The 27,143-nt window shown below is 39.8% G+C and overlaps 1 protein-coding gene across 12 annotated transcripts in view; it reads right to left on the bottom strand.

Annotated features, from left to right (window-relative positions):
- The window catches only part of Cep83 (centrosomal protein 83), a 109,174-nt gene extending 82,104 nt beyond the window's left edge, over positions 1–27,070 (bottom strand). For 11 of the 12 annotated variants that reach the window (XR_015624320.1, XR_015624321.1, XM_087558468.1 and 8 more), the window contains exon 1: positions 26,778–27,070. The gene's annotated coding sequence lies outside the window, so the exon portion shown is untranslated. The remainder of the gene's footprint in view (positions 1–26,777) is intronic. The other variant, NM_001014266.2, reaches the window with a different exon arrangement.
- Between the last annotated feature and the right edge of the window lie 73 nt (positions 27,071–27,143).

The following is a 27,143-nucleotide window of genomic DNA, read 5'->3' as shown; positions in this document are numbered from 1 at the left end:
AATTTTTAGCCAAACACTTCCATAAACACACACACACACACACACACACACACACACACACACACACACACACACACACACGTCCTTATGACCACTTTTGACTGACCCCAGATCTATAGCCTACATATTACATCTTCTCCTACACAGGCATTCAGTTTTTTAAAGCAGTGAATACTCCAGCTCTGCCCAAAGTGTGGCAATTCAAGACATTCAAAAAGCACAGCTGCTGATGCTTATGGAAAGCTTCCAAAAACATTTCATTAAAAAGCACATGCTCTATGCCTTTGAACATTTCAAAACAATACTTTAAATATTTCATTCCCCCAAAGTGAATGTTGTTTTTGTTGGTTTTCAAAATATTAAAAAGTCTAGTGATAACCTTCATTGGGCATTTACTTCACTTATAAACAGAAATTAGAAATTTATTCAAAATCCAAAGACAACTCTGCACTAGGCACTCTACAGGCTGTTGGCTGGCCATCCCTTGTTTTGTATAGTGAATAAATGTCACATTTTGACACTTTGCCAGAACCTGAAGTGCAGCTGGGAGCAGACCCTTCAGAGCCCTGGCAACATGCCAAGCTCAATAATTATGATTTAGAGAAAAACAGGGGAAGTCAGGAAAGGAGGAAAGGAAGAAGATATGTATTTGAGTGGTTAGCAATCAACCACCAAACACTGAATTACAATGTTATTATTTTCTCACAATCACACTGCTACAATCTACTTGCTGTACAACTTAACTCTAATAAAATTCTGGTAAGATACTGTAGCCAGTCAAATTCAAAAGCTTCTTTGTAATTAATTATAAGCCTAACATTGTGATTCAAAATGCAAAGATGACTCTAAACAAAATCATACTTCAAATTCATTTCAAAGTTCCTCAGTATAGGCTCTGTGATGTGTAACATGGGAGATTATAAGCCAGTAGTCCCTGTGGTCTGATCTGTTACAATCCCACCACATTGCTAACACAAAAAACGTTACCCAAAGATCCAATGTATGCTGAAATACATTCTTTAAGTAAATCCTGATGTAATTATCTCTGAGCTATACAACATAGTTTGAAAACTTTACGATGAAAAATTTATATTTGTATTTTAATTGATATAAACATCCTTTAGAATTGTCAAAAAATATTTTTAAAAATGTATAGCCATAAATGAGGTAAAGGTCATCTTCAATAGAAAGGTTAACTAAAACAAAGAAACCGTTTTACCTTTTTAAAACACACATTAATCCAGCAATAGTTATATAGTGACACCACATGTACTGACTGGTCTACTTACAATAAAAGTTTGAGGGATATACCAGAATATGTGGACTATAAACTCAAGCCAGGTCCTTAGCAAGGAAGAGCTGGCCCATAGTCACAAGACTACAGGGTAATTTTTAAGTGGCTATTTTATGCCAGATATTTTGTCAGGTAAAGATAAAATTAAAAGAACACCTAGTCCTCAAAGAAGTAATAGTGGTCAGTGAAGTGAACATGTTAGCTACCGATTAGATGCTGAATGTCCCCCACGGGTGATCATGTTAAAGGACCTCCCAGAGCAGAAGTACTGAGAGGTACAAAGTTATCTGCTCAGTCCCATGTCATGTGGCTAGAATACAAAGACTGCCTACTGTTCCTTCACATCTTTATGGGAGTCCTTAGGTCATCGGGAGATGGCGCTAAGGAGAATTATACAACTGTTCCAGCCCCTTCTCTCCTTGACACATTTGCTATGTCACCCACTACCCATCACTGCCATTGGACAAAGGTCCAAGTAGATCTGCCCAACTGTAGCCTAGAAACTCCAAACTATAACAACAACAAAAAAATAAATAAAGCTTTTCTCTTTGAAAGCTAACTATCTCTGGGTTGTTTTTGTTTTTTAAATCAAGATCGGAAGCTAACAAATGTGCATGTACTTTATTCCCGTAATAAGACGACGATGAAGGCAACCTATGGAAGAGTTTATTGGGGCTTACAATTTCAGAGACAATCGTGGCAGTGAGACAGGCAGGCAGTCACAAAACTGAAGCAGTAGCTGTGAGCTTACAGTCTTACCCATAAGTAGAAGGCAAAGAAAGCTATATGGGAATGGTGAGGGCTTTTCAAACTTCAGAGTCCCAGCCCCTGTGACACACCTCCTACCTTCCAACAAGATCACACCCCCTAACCTTTCCCAAACAGTTCTAGCAACTGAGGACCACGTATTTAAACATGAGGGTCTGGAGGCCATTCTCATTCAAACCATCACAACACATTAACAGCAACTGCAGACTAATCAAGACGGAAAAAAATACCATCAAATCATCTTTGGACTTTCGCATATGTTGACTTTTCAAAACCTTAATTCAGAAAGTCTTAATAAACATATATGGAGGTAGTATGAGGGCAGAGAGGGCAGAACCACACTAAATAGTTTGAAACTAAAATCAAGGTAGAGATGCAAAATATAAAAATATCAAGGTACAAAACACAGAAATGAAGAGAACATCAGCGTGGCTACTGCCTGGACAAGTAGGGCAAAGCCTTAAGGATTATGTGTAGAAAACCACAGCTTATTACTGTCCATTATTAGAGTCAATGGAAGATTTTAAGCAGTAGATAGATGAGGGAACCCAGGGTAGGTTCAGATTTGTACTCTTCAAAAAGGTAATTAGGAAAGATATTTCCATATGTGGAAGTCTTTCCAAACTGAGGAGTCAAAAGGAATAAAAGAGCACAGATGTACAGAAAACTGATGAGGCCTGACCTGTGGTTACAGTGACAAGTGGTTTGGAAAATAGTCCTGAATATGGAGACAGAGGAAAAGGAGCTGACACAAATTGATACCCTTTTCTCCAGACACAATAAAAGCTCATGTTAATGTTAAGAGATTAAAGTGGAAACTTAAGGGTTCTTTGGAAAGTCAGTTGTGGCAGATGGTGTTTTGCTGGGAGGAATGTTTTTGCTGAAGTGGACACAGGTGAAAGGTTTTGCTAAAGCAAGCACGTAAAAGGATAAGAGATATAAAGGATTCTTGGCTAACGACATACATGTATTGGTTCACCTCACATGTGTTGTTGAGCTCCATTTGTCATTACTCCAAAGAGAGAAACACACCAAAAAACTTCAAGACGTTCCTCCGGCTTCTTGTCACTTCTACAGTCTTGGGCCAATTAGCAGAGAATGATGTCAGCTGATACAGACTCACAAGGAGTTTTGCTAAGGCAGACTACTTGGTGAGTCAAGGCTCATGGAGAACACACAATGTTTGGATGGAGTATAAATAGTACTCAGCAGACAGTGACCAGGGCTTGGCTTGCTTGCATAGCTAGCTTTGCAACACGTCTTGGTCTCACATCTTTGCTGATTTTTGCTTGTTGAGAGAAGTATGGCAAAGAACTTCTGGCATCTGTCCCTGGTGGTCCTGGCCGTTCCTGATGACTTGTGCAAATCGGCTGAAGCCTGGCTGTGTCTGCTAGGTCGTAACACTGCTACTGATTTGTGTTTGCTATCCCAACACTACCAAACTGGACCGCTGGTGTACTCGTGAAGTGTTTGCGAGTGGATCGAGCTGCCACTGCTGACCTGCAAACTGAACTGCTGATTACCTGACAAAGCAAATGGGAGTCGCTCCAGGAACAATTTCTTTTTTTTTTTTCCTTCGGAGCTGGGGACCAAACCCAGGGCCTTGCGCTTGCTAGGCAAGCGCTCTACCACTGAGCTAAATCCCCAACCCCCAAGAACAATTTCTAAACAAGTCCCATACCATATAACCTTTCTTTTCCACTACCTCTGGTGGGTGGTGGGCTAGAAGGGAGGTCAAGGCATTTAAGAACCATCATTAAAAGTGGGTCATTGAAAAATTTAATCCTATAAGAGATAGCATAGGCAGTAAAGTGCTTACCAGAGAAACATGAAAACCTGAGTCCAGACAGCCTGCCCTCACATAAAAAACTAGGAGTGGTAGCATTGCTGGTAACCTCAGACCTGGGGAGACAGAGACAGGAAGATTCCTGAGGTCTGCTGACCGGCCAGCTGGGTCAATCAATGAGCTCCACGTTGAGACTCTGCTTCAACCCCGGATGTCAATCTCTAACCTCCAGATAGATGTGCATAATAGCATACATACCACATGGACACACACGCCTACTCAACACACACAAGATAAAAAAAAATACTAAAAAAAAAAAATCAATGAATGAAAAAAAATCAAGCATAGTAAGTTTTGCAAAAGCATTTTGGTTAAATACCACCACAGTAAAATACTCAGAATCCACCTTTCTTCCAAAGGAATTTTATAAGAAGGGCAAACTCTAAACCTGGCTCTGTCAGGAACAAAGACTTGAAAATGTGTATTTTGTTCCTTAAATGTCCACCTGCTGCTGTTCCTCCTTATTCTTTCTTTCAAACAAACCATCTCTATAGCAACACACTCTTCAGAAATCTGTGGGTGGAAAGCATATGTTTGCACAAAAATGTAACGACCCAAGAACATGAGCTACTTTATTTTTCCTTTTATTACAAAAACACTACACATGATTATATCTTAAAAATCTAAAAATTAGTAAATAGATATGAAATAAAAATGTTTTTTAAAACAAAGAAATATAAAAATTGTACAGCTGATGTTACATGTGTTTACAAGGAAAATTCTTTTTATAGGTTACAATGACACCTTGTGGTAAAACTTTTCAAATTATACAAATTTTATAACAGAAATATAAGGATGGCTTAGAAAATAAGCAATACCAAGACCATAGAACTGAGGTGGCTTGGCCATATACAATAATCCATTTGGAAACTTGAAAGGCAAAAACTCTAAAGAAGTCTTAACATAAGGTAAACATAGTAAGTACTTTATAACATTATAAATATAAGGCACTGCACTTGACAACAGTATTAGCAGAATTAAATTTTTTTTTTTTGGTCTTTTTTTCGGAGCTGGGGACCGAACCCAGTGCCTTGTGCTTCCTAGGCAAGCGCTCTACCACTGAGCTAAACCTCCAGCCCCTAAATTTTTAAATAATATAAAAAAATCACTTTTATAATTCAGGCCAAAATTCTACATTAGTACTTTTTTTTACATAAAAATAGTAATGCATGGCTTATAAACTATAAAAATAAAACATTACTTTTTTCTTGCCAATTAAAAACATTGTCTTTAATACATGAAAGCATTTCCAACTTGATTGGAGCAATAATTAAGAGGGGAATTTACAATGACCTTTCATGCAGTATTTACTGTTCTGAAATATACTAAGAGGCTGGGCATGGTGACATAACACCTTTCATCCTAATACTCCAGAGGCAGAGACAGGCAGATCTGAATTCAAAGTCAACCTGGTCTGCATAATGAGACTTTGTCTTCAAAACCAAAAGTGAAAATAAAATGTGCTGGACACTGTGTGTACTTAGCATAACTTGCTTCATTTTTGTATGCACACATCTTAGCGATGTTTCAAGTCTGTGCTTCTCTCTGCAGTTCCATGTCACAATCAGCTCCCATTCTCTGACCATCTCACTCTCTCATGGGTTTTCCCTCCCCTTCACTCACCATGCTGAGCATCTCGTCCACAGTACCATCCCATAACAAAAGTTCACTGCCTTTCTCATAGCTCATTCACTGCTTGTTTGAGCTAGAGGATACACCCAAGTTTCTAAATGTCTCTTTTAGTACATACCTCCAGCTCTAGTCATATGGCCCATCTACAATGACGGGACTGGGTAACTCACTACGACAAAACTCTGTACTCTGACAGTGAAACAGCAGAAGCCAAGAGGTTTATGACCCCCTCCCACACCATTTTCCCCACATACTCTTTCAGATTGTGGTTTGAAAGAGAACGCCTCCATGAGTTTGGGTACTCCAACCATTGGTTCACAGTGGGGGGTGCTGTTTGGAAAGGTTTAGCTGGTACAGTTCTACTGAAGAAGTGTGTCACTGGGTTTTAAAGAGTTTGTACCTTGCCCTATTCCAATTTGTTCTCTCTGCTCCCCACTTCAGGTTAGGATGTGATTTTTCAGCTTCCTACTGCTGCGGCCATCATGCCTCCCTGCTATGATGGACTCTTAGCCCTCTGGAACTATAGGCCAAAGAAATTCTTTTAAGTAGCTTTTGGTCATTGTGTCTTTTCACAGCAAGAGAAAAATTAACTAAGATTGGCGAAAACAATGATCTGACTTCCTATAGGAAGGTCATAAGAGGGACGAGGTCAACAGGGACCGTGCCTATATCGGAATGGAAGAATGGGGACAGAGGCATCAAGAAGAACCTGTGCTAACTAACCTGGCCAAACCCCTCTTGGCTTCCTGCATTAGAATATACCATGTCCTTCAGCCATACTTCTACATAACTATATAAATACATGGTTTCCCTGTTTAATTTCGCTCTTTATTTCTCAAGGTTCCATGTCACATAAAAGGTGTACTGGGCATGGGAATACAGCTTGGTGGTACACTTCTTGCCTATCATGTACGGAGCTCTAGGTTCAATCCCCTAGAATCATAAAAGGGGAAGGGAACAAACTTGATTTATTATGTTTCCTTTTGGTATGGAGGGAAGGCCTGTCATGAACCTAGAATGGATAAAAAAGAATTAGCTCCCCAAATCAACTCACTAGCTTCGTATTTTCTAGCTGTTTTCCTTTAAAAATCAGTTCTCTCATTTCGTAGTACATAACTTATCGTCCACTCCTATTTGCAGCAAAGTCTCACTCCTGCTGATTTCCTTAAAGTATAGGGTGCATGTGCTACAGTGAGTAGTTTGTGCCTGCCTTCCACTTTGTGGCAAGGTCTCTCTTGCTTCTGCTTTTGCCCTGTGTACTCTAGGCGACCTATCTAGTCTGTAATGTCTGGGCAAGTCTCATTGCACCCTTCACTTCCCCAGGAGTGATGGACTGCAGACACGCACCAGGTCCAACTTTTCATGTGAGTTCCACGCTCAAGCTCAGGTCATCAGGCTTGGATGTCTAACACTTGTACCTGCTAAGCCATCTTGCCAGCCCTTATCTGTTTATTGATTTGAATCATTCTTTTCACAATGCCGCCTGCTCCACTGCCAGACAAAGTACTTTACATTTAGCATTTTTTTTTCTTTTTTTTAGACATTGCAGTGGGAACAGAAAGCTCAAAGTTCAGCCATGGAAAGCTCGTCATCCATAGAGAGGGCAAAAATAGACCCCCAGGATTTCCTCAGTTTTCCCAGTTGGATTCTGCTGGATATTTGTTTGTAAGTACCAATTTGATGATGTTACATATCTAATACTTGTTTAGAAGCCTTGGCAAAGGGGAAGGCCTGCTCTGCCCATGTACTCAACCACGACCGACAAATAACTGCCTTAACAGCGCTTCCCTGTCAGACTCTAGTATATGATCATAGATCCCCAATTTAGTGATGTTACCTTTTGTTTGATCTGTCAATCAGGCTACTCCAGCCATTTCTGTGGGATCTGTGAGTGCCCAATTTGATGTTTGGCTGTCTATCTGTTGGTTCTCTCTAATAATCGCTATTTATTCTTTTACTTTTGTATGACATATAATTTAAACTCATTCACACAAAAATGGACTCAAAATGAACATAAAGATTTCTTTGACCCATAACACCAAAATATAATCCTATACGAACATTAGACTAACGAGAAAAATCGTCTTTAAAGACAAGGGGAATGGCTCCTTAAGTGAAGCTCTAGACGTTGATCTCATCTCACCACATACTCTCATACATGCACACACAAATACACATACACATACACACACACACACACACACACACACACACACACGCATACATGAACACATACCCTATTCTTACTATATAATCCGGCCAATACATTTATAGGTATTCATACATAAGAAATGAAAGCATGCATCCCTATAAAAATTTACATAACTATTCAAAACAGCTTTGAGAGTTAAACACAAATCCATCACGAGGTAAACAGACAAACTGTATTATTTATATAATGGGATATCACTCGGGAATAAGAAGTGCATAAATGTCAAAATAATTATCCAGTGAAAACATATCCAGATAAAAATAGGATAACATGCCCGCGGATCCCGGCCCGCAGCAGCTCTCTGCTCCCAAACCCCGTGGGAGAGAGACCTCACCGCCTGATCAGGTGGACACTCCTGAGGCTGCAGGGTGGAGGAGACCACCAACACTGCCCACCCCTGCCCACATCCCTGGCCCAAGAGGCAACTGTATAAGGCCTCTGGGTTCCCGTAGGGGAGGGCCCAGGAGCGGCAGGACCCCTGCGCCTGAGACACCGCCGGAACCTGAAGGAAACAGACCGGATAAACAGTTCTCTGCACCCAAATCCCGTGGGAGGGAGAGCTAAACCTTCAGAGAGGCGGACACGCCTGGGAAACCAGAAGAGACTGCACTCTGTGCACATCCAGACGCCAGAGGAAAACACCAAACGTCATCTGGAACCCTGGTGCACGGAGGCTCCCGGAAAGAGCGGCGCAGATCTTCCCGGTTGCTGCCGCCGCGGAGAGGACTTAGGCAGTACCCCACGAGCAAACTTGAGCCTTGGAACCGCAGGTAGGACCAACTTCTCCCCTGCAAGAAACCTGCCTGGTGAACTCAAGACACAGGCCCACAGGAACAGCTGAAGACCTATAGAGAGGAAAAACTACACGCCCGAAAGCAGAACACTCTGTCCCCATAACTGGCTGAAAGAAAACAGGAAAACAGGTCAACAGCACTCCTGACACACAGGCTTATAGGACAGTCTAGCCACTGTCAGAAATAGCAGAACAAAGTAACACTAGAGATAATCTGATGGCGAGAAGCAAGCGCAGGAACACAAGCAACAGAAACCAAGACTACATGCCATCATCGGAGCCCAATTCTCCCACCAAAACAAACATGGAATATCCAAACACACCAGAAAAGCAAGATCTAGTTTCAAAATCATATTTGATCATGATGCTGGAGGACTTCAAGAAAGACATAAAGAACTCCCTTAGAGAACAAGTAGAAGCCTACAGAGAGGAATCGCAAAAATCCCTGAAAGAATTCCAGGAAAACACAATCAAACAGTTGAAGGAATTAAAAATGGAAATAGAAGCAATCAAGAAAGAACACATGGAAACAACCCTGGACATAGAAAATCAAAAGAAAAGACAAGGAGCTGTAGATACAAGCTTCACCAACAGAATACAAGAGATGGAAGAGAGAATCTCAGGAGCAGAAGATTCCATAGAAATCATTGACTCAACTGTCAAAGATAATGTAAAGCGGAAAAAGCTACTGGTCCGAAACATACAGGAAATCCAGGACTCAATGAGAAGATCAAACCTAAGGATAATAGGTATAGAAGAGAGTGAAGACTCCCAGCTCAAAGGACCAGTAAATATCTTCAACAAAATCATAGAAGAAAACTTCCCTAACCTAAAAAAAGAGATACCCATAGGCATACAAGAAGCCTACAGAACTCCAAATACATTGGACCAGAAAAGAAACACCTCCCGTCACATAATAGTCAAAACACCAAACGCACAAAATAAAGAAAGAATATTAAAAGCAGTAAGGGAAAAAGGTCAAGTAACATATAAAGGCAGACCTATCAGAATCACACCAGACTTTTCGCCAGAAACTATGAAGGCCAGAAGATCCTGGGCAGATGTCATACAGACCCTAAGAGAACACAAATGCCAGCCCAGGTTACTGTATCCTGCAAAACTCTCAATTAACATAGATGGAGAAACCAAGATATTCCATGACAAAACCAAATTTACACAATATCTTTCTACAAATCCAGCACTACAAAGGATAATAAAGGGTAAAGCCCAACATAAGGAGGCAAGCTATACCCTAGAAGAAGCAAGAAACTAATTGTCTTGGCAACAAAACAAAGAGAATGAAAGCACACAAACATAACCTCACATCCAAATATGAATATAACAGGAAGCAATAATCACTATTCCTTAATATCTCTCAACATCAATGGCCTCAACTCCCCAATAAAAAGATATAGATTAACAAACTGAATACGCAATGAGGACCCTGCATTCTGCTGCCTACAGGAAACACACCTCAGAGACAAAGACAGACACTACCTCAGAGTGAAAGGCTGGAAAACAACTCTCCAAGCAAATGGTCAGAAGAAGCAAGCTGGAGTAGCCATTCTAATATCAAATAAAATCAATTTTCAATTAAAAGTCATCAAAAAAGATAAGGAAGGACACTTCATATTCATCAAAGGAAAAATCCACCAAGATGAACTCTCAATCCTCATCTTCGATTGGTTTATATACAAGTGTGCAATTTCTAGGCTTGAAAGTAAAATGATGCTATCTGGTGCTGGATAGAGGAGCCTTATTTTTTATTATGGCAGCTTGCTATTTTTGTAACATGGTGATTTGGTTGAACACAATAAAGTACAGTAGTAACTGATCTCCCCCTCTTCCTGGATGAGTGAGGAGATGATTAAATGTTGATGTCAGCATCCATGAGCATATTCAGATGAGCTTCTGCTTCTGTTGAAAAGGATGCTGTGTTTGATTGTGGTCCGAAGCTTTGAAGCACTACTTGGCATCTCCTTCCTTGGAGGTCTCACTGTTTAAACATAACAGATTTGATAGCTTGTTGGTAAGGTGAGGTCCAGCTTGTCTCCACTAGGTCATCTTCATGTGAATCCGGTGGTTATACGATTTTGTTCTAGGGATATTTCATTTTTTTAATAACGGTTTTAGCTGACATTCATGGAGAGAATGAATCCTTAGAACTGTGCCACTAGTGAAAGGAAATCCTGTCTAGAGTATGTTTCTTTACAAAGCTGTGTCACACCATCCTTTGGGCCCTCTGCTGGAAAAGTAGAATCAAGTCTCAAATAATGCCTTTTAAATTGTATCCTCTAGTATTATAGATGTAGGACAGTACTGTATCATACCTCTGTGGATGTAAAATAGCTTGTACCTGCTTTATGATACGTAGTAGTGACCGTGCTTTATCAGAGCTGTTTTTAATGATGTTGCTCAGAATGTTTTCTTTCCAGATGATGATTGAGAAGCTAATTTTAAAAAAAAAAATGGTGCCAGGTACCACAAGAGTAACAGAACTGTGCTGTTTTCTCGGGTTTTGTTTTTTTACTTTTTTTTTTTAATGGAGTGTGCTGGATGTCTCTACAGTTTTGTTTAGATGACTGCAGAACCTGGAAAAGCTGTTGCTGCTGTTGATGCATAACACACTGCTATTATTGGTCTTTTTATATAAATATAAATATATATATACAGATATATAATTTGAATTTTTTGAAACTTTACCTGTGCTGTCAACTTTCGAAAAAAGTATCCCCGTTTACTGTGTTGAGTTGGCACTGTACAGAAATTAACAGCCATATTGGTCTAGAAATGTTGAACTTAAGTTTTTTCCATTTGTACAGGGGTAACACACTGTATTAAATATGTAAGGTCTTATATACGTGGGTTTGATTACAAAAACTAATAAAGTATTCTCTAAATTAAAAAAAATAGGATAACATGTTGCATTTATATAAAAATCCAAGAAACATATGTAAAAGCAACAAAGAAAAAGAGACCATGCTTTTGAGATGGAGTGAGGAAGGGAAAGGTTACACAGACAGTACTGGAAGGAAAGCAGAGGAAAACAGGAGATGATGTGACTATATTTTATTTTTTAAAAAATTACAAAAGAAACAAATGCAAGAAACATAAACCAAGTGATAGTTGATAAAAATCAAGAAACTAACTCAACACATATATCTGAAGTGACTAATAAATAACACTGTCCGAAGAACTACGAGTAATATAAAGTAAGTACAAAATAAGTTTATCCTGAGAATAATTTCAGTCATACCATGCAGCTTTCCTACTTCCAAACATAATGGAATAAAGCTACAAATCCTTTTCACAAAACCAGCCAAAACCCAGCCATTTCAGGAACCCAACCAAAGCTTACCCGACGGTCTGATTGTTCAATCATGGGAACAGCTGGTACGGATAATAACCTGAGTCCACAGTAGTCGTACATCTGTGTGTTCCCACTGCCTTACTTACAGTGACAGAGCAGTGAAGGAGTTCAGAACATAACAGTAAAAATGCTTCCAGCATTATTTGAAAGTTATCTGCTTTCTGATGCATTGTCAATTAAAGTGGAGATCTCTATGACAAGCAGAGATGGACAATAGTACCCATAACCTCAGATTAGGGGCCTCTTTAGGACAAGCAAAGAACCAACTAGGGACTTTATGAAGGTCTAGGAATTAAAGAGAACCATAAGGATTTGATAATTTGTCCACTAACCCAGATAGAACAAAAACTATTAACATGTAGACCAAAGACCCAGGCACAGGGCACCCACATATGCAGCAGAGAGAATCAAGAATACTAGTGAAAAGTAAAGCCAAGACAGACTTGAAAATAGACTGCACCCTTGTCACACACAGGTCTACCCATGGGTCAGTTTGAACACATCAAGCTAATTCTTGTTTGAATACAAAGCAAACAAATACAAGAACCCAATCTTAAAGATAAATTGGCTGAGGTACAGTACTAGAGTATGTCACTTTATTTGAAGACATTAAATTACATAAAGGAATGACTATAACACTGTAAGGTTAGGCTTATAATACATGTAACTATAATACTTATGTATGACAATAGAATAAAAAGAGCTATATCTGAAGGAAGCTGTGTAATTTAACAGAATTTAGTAGTATTCTGAAAACAGATTGCTATAATAAAATACTTACTGTAACTTCTAAAAAAAATTATAAAATTACACTAAAAAAACAGATTTTGAAAGGTACACTAAACAATATTTCAAACTTACTGAAAGGAAAATAAAACTTGGAAAACTAGAATAAATTCATGTCAACAACTGTGCTAAACATTAATGAACTCCAAGGACAGAGAATGCCAAACTGGTTTAGTTTTTCTATAACTATGTGTTGCTTACGAAATATTTCTTTGATTCAAAGACATAATCAGGTTAAAAGAAATGGGACAAAAAATGTAAGGCATGCAATAGTAATCATAAGGAAGCTAGAACAGCTACAGAAAACAAATGGAATATAAAACAAGAAATTTTATTAATACTAATTATATTCTATACTAATCATATCTCATGACAAAAGGATCAGTATACCACTGCATATGATTAATGTGTATATGTCTAATAAAACCCCATCATACAAGGAAGGGAGAAATAAGAATTAAAAAGATTTCAATGAATGCCAAAGTAAGACAAAAAATATTTAGGAATATAGGAGTTGCAACCCCATAGGAAGAACAACAATATCAACCAACCAGACCCCCTCAGAGCTCCCAGGGACTAAACCACCAACCAAAGAGTACACATGGAGGGATCCATGGCTCCATCCGCATATGTAGCAGAGAATGGCATTGTCTGGCATCAATGGAAGGAAAAGCCCTTGGTCCTGTGAAGGTCTGTTTCCAGTGTAGGGGAATGCCAGGGTGTTGAGGTGGGAGTGGGTAGGTGGGAGGGGGAGCATCCTCATAAAAGAAGAGGGAGGGGAGATGGAAGAGAGGGTAATATAGAAAGGGGATAACATTTGAAATGTAAATACATAAAATATTCAATACAAAATAAAGGAGTTGACTAACCTTATTAATTACCATGACTGTAACTGACAGAATATTTCACCCAAGGACTATTCCACTAAAAAATATTCAAGGGGGTTGGGGATTTGGCTCAGTGGTAGAGCACTTACCTAGCAAGCGCAAGGCCCTGGGTTCGGTCCCCAGCTCCGAAAAAAAAAATATTCAAGTAAATTTTATGACAGACTCTCACTACTCAATAAGGCTGGTCAAGAACTCAGTACAGGATGGTCTTCTATTTGTGATCCTCTGGCTTGAGTTTCCTAAGAGCTGGGGTTACAGGTGTATGTTACCATACTCATATGCATCCCTAGTGAATACACAGGAACACTCTCCAGGCTGTACCGTACGCTGAACCACAAAACCAGCTTAAGATAGAGAACAGAAAGTGATAGACATGAGTTCAGATCCCCAGTACCCACCTAAAAAGCCAGGGACAGTGGTGAACACCTGTAATCCGAGTATGGAGAAGAAGAATCCCTGGAGCCTGCTGGACAGGCAGTCTATCCAAATTAGTGAACTGCCTGTTCAGGAAAAGAGTCTATCTAAAAAAATATGGCAGAAAGCTATTAAGGAAGACATCGGTCATCAATCTCTGACCTACACATATATAACATAACCACATATATAACATAAACTCACACACAATCATAATCCCTAGCACCCACATGGTAGTTCACAACTATCTTTAAGTCTCGTTTCAAGGGATCAACACCCCAACACAAACACACATACATACAAGCATAAAATAGAATGTTTTAGAAAAGAAAACTAAATATGGAATTATTTTTAAACCCTCTATTATTAGTAATCAACACATTTCTTTCTTTTTTTTTTTTATTAACTTGGGTATTTCTTATTTACATTTCGATTGTTATTCCCTTTCCCGGTTTCCGGGCAAACATCCCCCAATCCCTCCTCCTCCCCTTCTTTATGGTTGTTCCCCTCCCAACCCTCCCCCCATTGCCGCCCTCCCCCCATAGTCTAGTTCACTGGGGGTTCAGTCTTAGCAGGACCCAGGGCTTCCCCTTCCACTGGTGCTCTTACTAGGATATTCATTGCTACCTATGAGGTCAGAGTCCAGGGTCAGTCCATGTATAGTCTTTAGGTAGTGGCTTAGTCCCTGGAAGCTCTGGTTGCTTGGCATTGTTGTACTTTTGGGGTCTCGAGCCCCTTCAAGCTCTTCCAGTTCTTTCTCTGATTCCTTCAACGGGGGTCCTATTCTCAGTTCAGTGGTTTGCTGCTGGCATTCGCCTCTGTATTTGCTGTATTCTGGCTGTGTCTCTCAGGAGAGATCTACATCCGGCTCCTGTCGGCCTGCACTTCTTTGCTTCATCCATCTTGTCTAATTGGGTGGCTGTATGGGCCACATGTGGGGCAGGCTCTGAATGGTAGTTCGTTCTGCCTCTGTTTTAATCTTTGCCTCTCTATTCCCTGCCAAGGATATTCTTGTTCCCCTTTTAAAGAAGGAGTGAAGCATTCACATTTTGATCATCCGTCTTGAGTTTCTTGTGTTCTATGCATCTAGGGTAATTCAAGCATTTGGGCTAATAGCCACTTATCAATGAGTGCATACCATGTGTGTTTTTCTGTGATTGGGTTACCTCACTCAGGATGATATTTTCCAGTTCCAACCATTTGTCTATGAATTTCATTAAGGCATTGTTTTTGATAGCTGAGTAATATTCCATTGTGTAGATATACCACATTTTCTGTATCTATTCCTCTGTTGAAGGGCATCTGGGTTCTTTCCAGCTTCTGGCTATTATAAATAAGGCTGCTATGAACATAGTGGTGCACGTGTCTTTTTTATATGTTGGGACATCTTTTGGGTATATGCCCAAGAGAGATATAGCTGGATCCTCAGGTAGTTCAATGTCCAATTTTCTGAGAAACCTCCAGACTGATTTTCCAGAATGGAATCAACACATTTCTAACACAGGCATCAAAGGCAAAAACCCACAAAGCACAAAAAAAAAAAAAAAAAAAAAAAAAAGTTTTTTTTCTTTTTAAGGCAAAGTTTCTCTGTGTAGCCTAGCTGGCCTCGAACACACAGAAAATAGGCCTTGGACTCAGGTTACCTCTGCCCCACAGGGGCTGAAATCTGAGGCACGCATACAGCCACAGAGTAGAAATTCTTAATGCATTTTAGAAATTATTGTTGTTGTTGGAGAATGGGTCTCACGAAGCCCAGGCTGGCTTGTTCTATTCCTAGGATATCTTTGAATTTGATCCTCTTGCCTCCACATCCCTAGTGCTGAGATTAAAAGCATTTACCACCCCACAAAGCTGAAGACTGAACCCAGAATTTTATTCATGCTAGCCAAGCACGCTACCCATTTAGCTACATCCCCAACCCTTATGATCATACTTCAAATAAATGATATAAAATATAGTACACCTCAAAATGTACATAATGAAGCTCTGACAGTGTTTACACTGACGCGGGGTGAAGATCTCAGTAAAAGACAGAATAGCACCCACACACACACCTCTACACCTCCACACCCCTGACATACTCACACAGTCACATTGGTGGTAAGGGGGAGGGTACATACAGGCCTGTTACCCCAGCACTCAAGAGTCTGGAGCTGCTAATGACAAAGCCTTACCTAAACATGCATGAGGCTATATGAATGCAATTTTTAGTACCGGGGGGGGGGGGGGGGGGGGGGGCGGGGCAGGAAGAAAAGCATCAACTAAATAAACACTGAAGAATCTGAAATTAGAAGGAAATATAGACTGTTGGGTTTAGCCATGGTAGTGCATGCCCATCATCTCACTTCTCAGGAGAATTACAAATTGAAGGCCACCCTGGACAATTAGGTGAAAGTTTGTCTCAAAATAATTTTGCTTCATATCCACAGGTGTGGTTCAGTGATAGAGTTCTTGCTATCGCATGCAAAATCTTGATTCATTCCCAAAGAATGTTTTAAAAAGCTGGAGTTGGGGTATATCTATGAAAAAATAGCTCAGTGGTTAAGAACACTTGCTGTTCTTGCAAAGGACCTAGGTTTGGTTCCTAGCACCCACATGGCAGCTCACAACCATCTTTAACTCCAGTTCCAGGATCTCCAAAACTTTCATCTGGCTCCATGGACACCACGCATGCACATGATACACATGTAGTCACAACATCATATCCAAGTGTTATGCCCAGATCGCAAGACCCCCAAAGACCACCGGGACTTGACTCCAAAGCAAAGCAATTCACATGAGGGTTTATTCAAGCCTGGGACACAAAGCTTTCCTGATGCAGTAGGTTAGGGGATGTCCATGAGGTCGAGGAGAAGGGATTTTTAAAGGAAAAACAGTGGAGGTTCCCAAGCGTTCGTTCGCATTAAATGATTAGGTAAGAGGTTTACGGGGAGGCTCTGCAAAGGGCATCTGGTCTTGAGCAATGTTAATTAAACTGCTGCTATGGAAGAAGAGCGGATTAATGTCCTTTGAAGCAGTATCTCCTAAGTGCAGAAAATGCAGTAGGACCAGTGACTCCCAGCAGCTGCAGCTGCAGCTGCCCAGACGTGTTTCACCCTGGAACCTGGGCCTCTGCTTACGCCTATGTTTCTCACTTAGGTCTCTCACAAGAAGAGCTTTTAAAAAGGTGGGTATTGGGGCTGGAGAGATGGCTCAGCAGTTAAGATCACTGACTATCGGGGTTGGGGATTTAGCTCAGTGGTAGTGCGCCTGCCTAGGAAGCGCAAGGCCCTGGGTTCGGTCCCCAGCTCCGGAAAAAAAAGAACCAAAAAAAAAAAAAAAAAAAAAAAAAAAAAGATCACTGACTATCCTTCCAGGTTTTGAGCTCAATTCCCAGCACCCATATGGGAGCTCACAACTGTCTATAACCATATTCCTACAGGATCCAATGCCCTCTTTTGATGTTCAGGTGCAACATGCAAACTAAACACCCAGATACATAAAATATATAAATAAGTAAACCTTTTTCCAAGTTATTTTAAATGACAAACTGATAATAAAATATAAGATATACAACTTACCAAAATCAAGAAAGGAAAAAAATGTACCAATTTCACTAACTTGGGAGGTTATATTTAAGGTTTTATTTTCAATTACGTCTATGTGCGAGTATATGCACATAAGTGCACATTCCAAGGATGCACTAGACTCCCTAGTATGAGCTACCTGACCTGACATAGGCGGTTGGAACCAAACTATTCTCTGTTCTCTGAAAGAACAGTCTCTCTTAACCCAAAGTCATCTCTTCAGTCCCAAAAGGTTTTATTTAAGGTTTTATTAGGAGAAGAGGGAGAGAAGAAAAATTAAGTTATATAGTCAGCAAATTTAGACAACTTACATAAACTAATTCCTGGAATAGTCAAATTTTAAAATTCTGAAAACTAAGTTAAAAATCTGACTAGACTTACACCAAGTGAAAAGATAAATAATTTTAAAGCTCCCCATTGTTAAGTTTCAAATCCTGATCAAGCAGGCTGATGTACCTATTTAATATATCAAAGCAGACCTGGCCTCTAGGTTCTCCCAGAATCCCTCAGTCCCTACCTGTTACAGGGTATGGCTGGCACTCCCTGCCCTCTACCCTAAACTCTCCAGCTCAGGAGCTGGGCTGCCCATCCGTGAGAGGCTCTTCATTATGAAATCCAAACATCCTCTTTTGCTCCTTTTGTACCTTTGGCCTCCTGGCTGTTATACTTGGTCTTCTCTTTCCCTTCCCCACCCCATCTCCCATTGGTTCTGGGTCATGACTCTCCCACACATCTATAATAAAATTTCTCCACCATACCTAGGAGCAGCCATGCCCTTTCCTTTCCTTTTTATTTTTTTTTTAATTCGCCCACAAAGAAAAACCTGGACCCATATAGTTTCACTGGTAGGACCTACTAAATATGCAAAGAAGTATTAGTGTTTCTTTGTAAAGTATTCAGGAAAAATAGAAAATGTATTGTAAGTATGGTGTTACCCTAAAACCAAAGCCAGGTAAAAAGTATCAAGAAATCAACAGACCCAATATCCCTCATAAACACAGATGCAAAATTCCTTACCAAAATGAATACAAACCATATTCAACAATAAAAATTTTTTTATTAGACTGAATTGGATTTATCCAGGAATAATAGTTTACTCTCCAAAAGGCAGGTAATGAGTGATACTAACAGAACAAAAACTTAAAAACAGATAATCATTTCACTGGATAAAGGTGAAAATATACCTCGGGGGAAAAATCACACACATACCCATCCTCGTTAAAAGCCTTAACTAAGGACATCGAGAAGACTCAGTAAGTAAGCATGTTTGCCACACAATCTGTGATGAAGGCTCCTTCTCCCTGGGAGCCCTGTGAGGGTAGAAGGAAAGAGCCTGTTCCACAAAGGTGTCTTCTCAACCTCACATCTGCACTGTGACACGAGTGTGCACACTCACAAATGTGTGTGCACAAATTATAAAACAACAAACTAGGAATAGAATGGAAATTCTTCAGTTTGATAAAGTATCTATGGAAAAGTATGGGACTAAACTAGTTACTATCACACTGTACAGTGAAGATGTACACACATGCGATGCACTTTCGACATCTCTATGCAACATCTTATTGGAGAATCTATACCATACGTTAAGACAAGTATGAGTGAATGAATAACAGACTGGAGAGAAAGCTATAATTCTTTTCATTCAGAGAGTTGGTCCTCTACATGAAAACCATATGCAAGAGATGACTATATTTCTCTATATGAGCCATAAACTATATGAATACTAAATGAAGACCATTCCTTTTACAAGAGCATCAATAATTACAAATTTCTTTAGAAAAAAATATAATGGGCTAAAAGTACTAGAGCATGACTTTAATCCCAAATATTCTGAATACCTCTTTGAGTTCAAAGCCAGCATAATCTATGGCAGTGGTTCTCAACCTTCCTCATGCTGTGACCCTTTAATACAGTTCCTCATGTTGTGGTGACCCCAACCATAACATTATCTTCATAACTTTAATTTTGCTACTGTTATGAACTGTAATGTAAAAATCTGTGTTTCCTGATTATCTTAGGAGACTCCTGTGAAAGAGTGGTTACAACACTCTTCTCCCTTCACCTTCCCCTCCCCAAGGGGTCGCAACCCCTGGTCTCAACCAGGGGTTGAGAACCACTGGTCTATGGGGTGTTCTAGGACACCCAGGACTTCATAGAGACAGTATCAAGGAAGGAAGGAAGGAAGGGAGGAAGGAAGGAAGGAAGGAAGGAAGGAAGGAAGGAAGGAAGGAAGGAAAAGAAAGGAAAGAAGGAAAACCATAACAAAAGCACAAAATTTTACACTAAAATTTGAAAAAAATGCTGAGAAAAATCAAAGATCTAATTAAACACACACATACTATGTGTTGAAAGATAAGATTCAGTTTCATTGGTGATTTTTTTTTCTGCACATTCCTTTCAAACCTCAGGACCCATATTTTTCTGTCGTAATGGAAAGAACATGAAATGCTCTAGAGAGTATGGCATTGGAGTGAGGATAGAGAAAATTGTTGACAGAAAGTTTCAACAGAATTCAAAGTTTAAAAATAAATGTTTACACTGCTGTTTCTTCAACTGCTATTTTTACAAAGATGTCGAGACCACTTAAAGAAAAAGAATAGTCTCTTAACAAATGATGCTAGGAAATGATAGCCACATTAATGAAAAGAAAAAAAAGCTTGAACCTTAATCTTATACATACATAATTATAGATCCTAGGTGTAAATGAAAGATAAAAAGAAAACCTACACAGGAAATCTTGGTAACCTAGGATTAGATTCCTCCAAAAATAATCCATATATATATATATATATATATATATATATATATATATCAAAGAATAGTACACACATGAACACACACAAGTCTACTGGACTCCATTGAAAACTTTTGCAAACTTTCGCCTTCAAGATATAGTAGAAAAGATATGAAGCCATGCCACAAATATAATTCTTGCAAATGATCTCTAATTTTTTAAATATCCAGAACATAAAAAGAATTTAATAATATATAGTATACAATGTATATATAAAATATATAATATATCATATATTATATATTTAGTGACACATGTTTTTAAAAGGGATACTTCAACATGTTCATTATAAAAAACATGAAATATCATCCATGTAAAAAGGCAAGAATTTTGATCAATTTTTAATTAGATTTATAGATCTTATTATATGTGAGTGCATTGTGTGTATGTATGTAGGGAGGGAGGGAGGAAGGTGTGCCATGTGCATGCTGACCCTGACAGGCAGAAGAGGGCATCAGATCCCCTGGAACTGTTGTTCTTAATGGTTGTGAATCATGTGGGTGCTGGAAATCAAGCCCAGGTCTTGTACAAGAGTAACACATGCTCTTAACCGCTGAGTCATCTCTCCAACCCCTGATCTTGAAGGATAAAGTATGAAAGGAGAGAAGAAGGAAGGTACATGTATCACAAAAGTTTCTAACATTAGAATGAATGAAAAACAGCACAGCATCAATGTCCACTGTAACATGCTTTTTTTGATATTATACAACTGTTTAGGAACACTGTTTAGAAACATTTTCCACATAAATACAATAACAACAAAAAATTAAGTAACTTTGTAATAACAACAAAAAAAATTAAGTCACTTTTCTGCAAAGCTAAGTAGCTGCTAACTCTTCCCTCTGCAGTTACTGCTAACCAAAGACTTATTTTATTTGTCTTCATTAGCAGGCTCTGATAGTGCAACAGTGTCAAAGTTTCTTGAGCAACAACTTCAATCAGTAAAGGCATGTGATATGACTTCCTTGGCTTCCAAAATCTGACCCTATTTCTCCTCACTACTGTCTAATCTACACACTGCATACAGGTTTTTAGCCCTTCCAATCCCACACATTTTCCCTATCAGTTATATCCAAAATCTTTACTACCACTACTGCTAGACTCCTGATTCTCTGTCTCCCAGAAACTTTTCCTCCAAAGTATTCCCTAACTTAACTCACTCCAGTTTAAGTTGAATATGTCCATATTCACCCTTAAGCTACATTTAAGTAAATTATACTGCATTCTATTTGTAGATCTATATCAGATCTCTTTCCTACATGTCCCAAAATATATTCACATTTATCCTTATACTATGTACTGTGTTAAGTCACAAATACTTTATCCATTTCCCCAGCAGACAATATGGTAAGATGTAGAAAATAAGGCACTTAAGACAGCCCAGCCTTACTTTCCATTTCCCCAGTGTTTAATAATAAAAAATAGTGGAGGACATGCAAAAAAATTCAAATGACTGACTAAACCAATTAACGGCAAAAATATAAGTTGCATACAATTTCTCAAAGAAGTATTGAAAGAGTTATTTTTTCAAATGAGAAACAGAAGAAGAAAGATTAAGGGACTTATTATCTTTCTTTTCTACTGCTGTGGTGAAACACTGACCAAAATAACTTGGTAGTGCTTTTTTTTTTCTTTTTTCTTTTTTTTTTTTTTCGGAGCTGGGGACTGAACCCAGGGCCTTGCGCTTGCTAGGCAAGTGCTCTACCACTGAGCTAAATCCCCAACCCCCCAAAATAACTTGGCAAAGAGTTTGTTTGTTTGTTTTGTTGTTTTCTGAAACAGCCTCACCACATAGCTTTGGCTGGCCTGAAACTGAGTATGTAGACCAGGCTAGCCTCAAACTCATAGAAATCTACCTGCCTCTATCCCCAGCGCTGGCATTAAAGGGGACACCATACTAGCTGGTTTACTTCAGTGTATACTTCCAGGTAACAACAGTCCATCCCTGAGGGAAGTCAGGGCAAAAACTCAAGGCAGGAACCAAAGCAGAGAGCGTGGAGAACTCTGATTACTGGCTTGCCCAGCACATTCCAGGACCACCTTCCTATGGGAAGCACCACCCACAGTAGACTGGGTTCTCCCACATCAATCACTAATCAAGAAAATGCCCTACAGGGCTTGCCTACAGTCCAATCTGATATAAGCAAATTCCTCAATTGAACTTCCCTCCTTCCAGATGACTCTAGATCGTGTTAAGTGGAGGGAAAAAAAAGAAAAAGAAAACACCCACTCAAGCTGGTCTCCTGGACCTGATTCCCTTCTCACAAAACCACAATCTATGAAATTATGTTTACTGGTCTAAGATTTCCATGTAACTCTGGGAGTCACACAAAAAAGCATATTTCACTCCATTTTTAGCTAGCAATATAAGCTAGCTAAATATAAACAATATAAGCTGTAGAAAAGACTGATAGTAATAATAACTTTTCTACAGATTTTTGGTTGATCCAGTCTTTTCAGATATTCTTTATATGCACTATTATTCAAAACATTTATAATGCATCTCTGAAAAATAATGTACAAGAATTAATGTCAGCACCCTGAAAAATATATTCCAGATCATATACTGTATGCTCTTTAGTACTATGTCTGATTTAAAATAAAATGTGATGTAGATGAGAGAGATAAATGTGAACACCAGAGCTAGGACTGTGCCCTGAAAATCCCTATAGTTTCCAGTGGTTGCTGTTTTATTGCAACCGTGTTACTGGGCAACAACTTAGAAGCAAGGCTGGCAAGATCACCTAACACTGAAGCCAAGAAGATTTAGAAAAATATTCCAATATCCAACTTTACGTTCTTATACCTCCCCCTTAAGTCACTCTTGGCTATGAGCATCATCACGGGATTTATGGCAAGCTTATTAAAGTTACCTACAATTCTAAAAGTCATAGTTTGAGAATGACAAGTACTTTCCAAAAAGGAAAGATCAGACTTTAGATTCCTCCTAGCTCTCAATTTTAATTCTTAAAGTACTTTAAAGTCATAATATTCAGAAAGCAACAATAAAGCATTTTCTAGCTTCCTTGGTTTCTCTCCTGGAATACTGCTCACACACAAAAGAAATAGCACAAAACTTGAGATGACAGTCAGTGATCTGTGATCCAGAAAGGATAGTCCTGATAGAAGACAGGCAGGCAATGAACTTCAGAGGACTGCTGATTTAGGAGAAGCAGATTAAAGTATTGACACAGTTTTATACATTAAGTGTTGACTGGGCAAAACACAATGGAAAGACATGAAATGAGATGGAAAGAGACCAGGAGAATGCAAGAGGAAGGAAGGAAAGGAAGATTAATAGGACTCACATTTTAAAACTAGGGCTCTTCTAGGGAAGACCCAGGAAACTGACCAAACTCACCATGCCCCATGGGAGTAGAGCCAGAATTCCTGAGAGAGTTCTTAGTGATGCTAATGTCATGGGAAATTCTCAAATATTCATTCATACTTTCTAGGAACAAAACCTTCCCTTTTGATTCCAGTGATTCCCCCACTCTTTATCTACCCTCTTGTAGTCTACTACTATGTTCTGACTTCTACTGTACTCTAGGAAGAGTCAGAGATTCAGATGGACATTTGTCAGTCAAGAAACATCCTTCAACAACTTCTGTTAAACAAAGGACATCCTCATGAAAGATGTTAATCTAGTTAGGAAGACAACAACAATCTAAGTGTCAAAGAAAATGATTCACAAATATGTACTACAGAATTTCAAATGTCATGGTTAAATTGAAAAGGTGTAATTTAGTTTAGTTTTTTGTTTTATTTTGTTTTAAGGAAAAAAAGTGGGGCAGGGTAGAAAGAAATTAAGACTGATAGAGGAAGGAGAAAACAGGTTTGGGCCAGAGAGAGGGCTCAGCAGTTAAGAGCACTGACTGCTCTTCCAGAGATCCTGAGTTCAATTCCCAGCAACCATATGGTGGCTCATAACCATCTATAACGGGGTCTAGTACCCTTTTCTGGTGTGTCTGAAGACATGAATAGTGTATATAAAGTAAATACATCTTTTAAAAAAAAACAAGTTTAAAGGATAATGGAAGAAAAAAACAGTTTGGACCAAGGCACTGTTTCCATAATGAGTAAAGCTTGGAAAGCCACAGTGAGACAGTTGTGAAGTCACTATACGCTAAAAACTCAGCTGCGATGGGACAGACTGGAGAGGAGGCCCTGCTGCTCTCAGAAGACACCACAAGTCTCAGCCCCTATGTAGGTAACTGCCAATACCTCCAGCAGTAGTCAATGGCTCATAACATCAACCTCAGCATTTGAAGGGCACAGTTAGTGAAAGCTAAAATGAAATCTACAGAGTTTTAGTAAGGGTGCATAAATCTGATGTTCCAATTTCTATTGCTGATAGTTTGAATTTAAAGGCATCATTTGTCACAGTTTCAAATTGATGTCATGGTGGCTTCACACACGTAGTCTCAGCACTGGGAAGACTGAACCACAAGAATTGCTGGATGTTTAAAGTTAATGAGAAGACATAGTGGGCTCCAGATCAGCCTGAGCAAAGTTACAAGACCAAGCTTCAACTTCAAACAACAATAAATAAAAATAAAAAGGCAAACAACAACAAAAAGATCATTTAAGCCAATCATTGAGGCTTGTGGTCCCCTCCCCGTTAGGTCCCAAGAAACTCCTTTTCCCAAAGTTTGGCATTTAGACAAAAACGTAAGATAGTTCCTACAAGCTAAAGGGGGTCATTCTTCTTAACTCTGGCAAAAAGGACCCAAGGCTGTTCCATAAACCTAAGCCTGAGGTGCCTATAAGCACATTGAGATCTCTGCCAGCCTCTAGGCTCCCTCAATCCCTCCCTACTCACAAGTACCTGCTACATACCCTGGCTGGCATACCCTCCCCAGACCCCTTCCCTAAACCTCTCCAGCCCCTGAGCTTCCCTTCCCTTCCCTTCCCCTAGCTTCTTTCCATATAACCTCAGTCAACTTGACTACTTACTCTCTTGACTCTTGGTTCTGCTTTACACTCCACTCCTGGACCTCTCTCCTCTTTCCTTTCTTGCTCTCCCCCCATTCTCCTCTCATGGCACCATCTATTCTGTTGGTCATGTTTAGTCTAGACCCTTCTTGACGCCTCTGGCTGTTCTCTCCTTTACACCTACAGAAAATCCTTCTCCTCAACCATACCTGGGAATAGCTATAGACTCATTCTCATTCAGTCCTGGACCAGGAGGCTGAGGCAAAAGAATTGCCAATTCAAAGTAAGCCTGGGATACAAAGCTAGACTATGTCTTAAATGCTTTCCCCACCATATAGAACACTTAATAAAGTAAATTAAATTAAAAACTTAGTTTACCACTCAAGTTATATATTTTAAGGGTTCAACAAGTGGAGACCAAGGCTATTGTTAAACCAAGGCTTAAAAACTTATACCGTTTTGCCATCTCTCAAATGTAACTTAAATTGCTATCATCGTGTTATTTGAGAATATTATTAAATACAGCCAGCATATTTTATCTCATTAGAAAGGAAATACTCAAAGAGAAACACCCAGCGTACTCTGGGATAAATAACAACCAAAAGGAACTCAAATCCCTTTCCAACTCTCCAAAGAGTCTTGTGTGACAACAGAAAAATCAAAGCATTCTAATAATTCTAAATAAAACTGACTTGGAATCAAATCTGAATACAAAAAGCGACAAACATAACCACCTATAAGCATAAATCTGGAGAACTCCAAACTCAGATTAACAGGCCACATTTACTTATGTTCTAGTTGAATATTAGACTTGTTTACGATGATGTTGCTTGGTAACAGAAGCACAGCTTTAACCTACTTAGTTCTTTAGATCTCAATTTAGTACTTTATACTAACAGCCTGATCCTATAATGAATTACATATTAAAAAAATTACATATTAAAAAATCGGAACAAATTTATCCTTATCCTCAACATCTTTGAATAGAAGTGGCCTGATAATTGGAAGGTAAGACTTTAAAGCTGTCTTTAAAGACATTTAAATGCCCTCTAGGGCATTTTTAAAAAGCCTAGTGTCCTTTTATTGTACTCAGAAACTGGACTTAGAACTTGTCAAAGTACCAAGCCCAAAATACACTTCCCACATTTCAGACCTTACCTCGGCAACATCCGCAAACAAACTGCTACAACTATCTTTAAGGGCAAGGAAAAATGACGACAGCGTAGCTTTTCCGTCACAAATTAAACTGGAGGTGTTTTACATTAACCCCATTACTCTGCTAGCTATCATGCCGCAGTGCACCAAAAAGCCGGGAAAGGAGTTTCACGTGCTTTAAAAAAATACCCGGGCCTGCCTTCCTAACACGCGCTTCCACTTCTTCACCAGGAAACAAAACCGGGGTTCAAGGGCGGACGCGGAGGAGTGCTGCAGGATTCCAAGCAGACGCCCAGCATGCCTAGAAAGCGAGGTGACTTACCAAACTTACACACGGTCCTAGCAGCGTGCCCTAGCACAGCAGCCGCGCTCGCCCCCCTGGGTCCCCGGCACAGCTCCGACCACCGCCACCCACACCGCTCTGCTCGCTCAGGCATTGGGGCCGAGGGGTCCAGACGGTCCCACCGGCTGGGGTGTCGGCCCAGCCCGCCACGTCTGGAGCGGTCCAGGCGGCCGCTCCCGCCGCGGGGGTGGAGACAAGCCAACGAGCCGGGCTGTACCCGAGGGCACCCACTCCTAGGGAAGGTTGAGGTAGCCCGGGAAACTCGGAGGGCCGAGAGGGCGGCGGCTGCAAGCCCGGCTCCTCCTCTGCGGCCCGGCCTCCTCAGCAGACACGCCGCCCCCTCAG

This window comes from Rattus norvegicus, chromosome 7, assembly GCF_021556685.1.
Source record: "Rattus norvegicus strain SHRSP/BbbUtx chromosome 7, alternate assembly SHRSP_T2T, whole genome shotgun sequence".
Lineage (NCBI taxonomy): Eukaryota > Metazoa > Chordata > Mammalia > Rodentia > Muridae > Rattus > Rattus norvegicus.
This window is presented reverse-complemented; position numbering and strand designations above follow the sequence as displayed.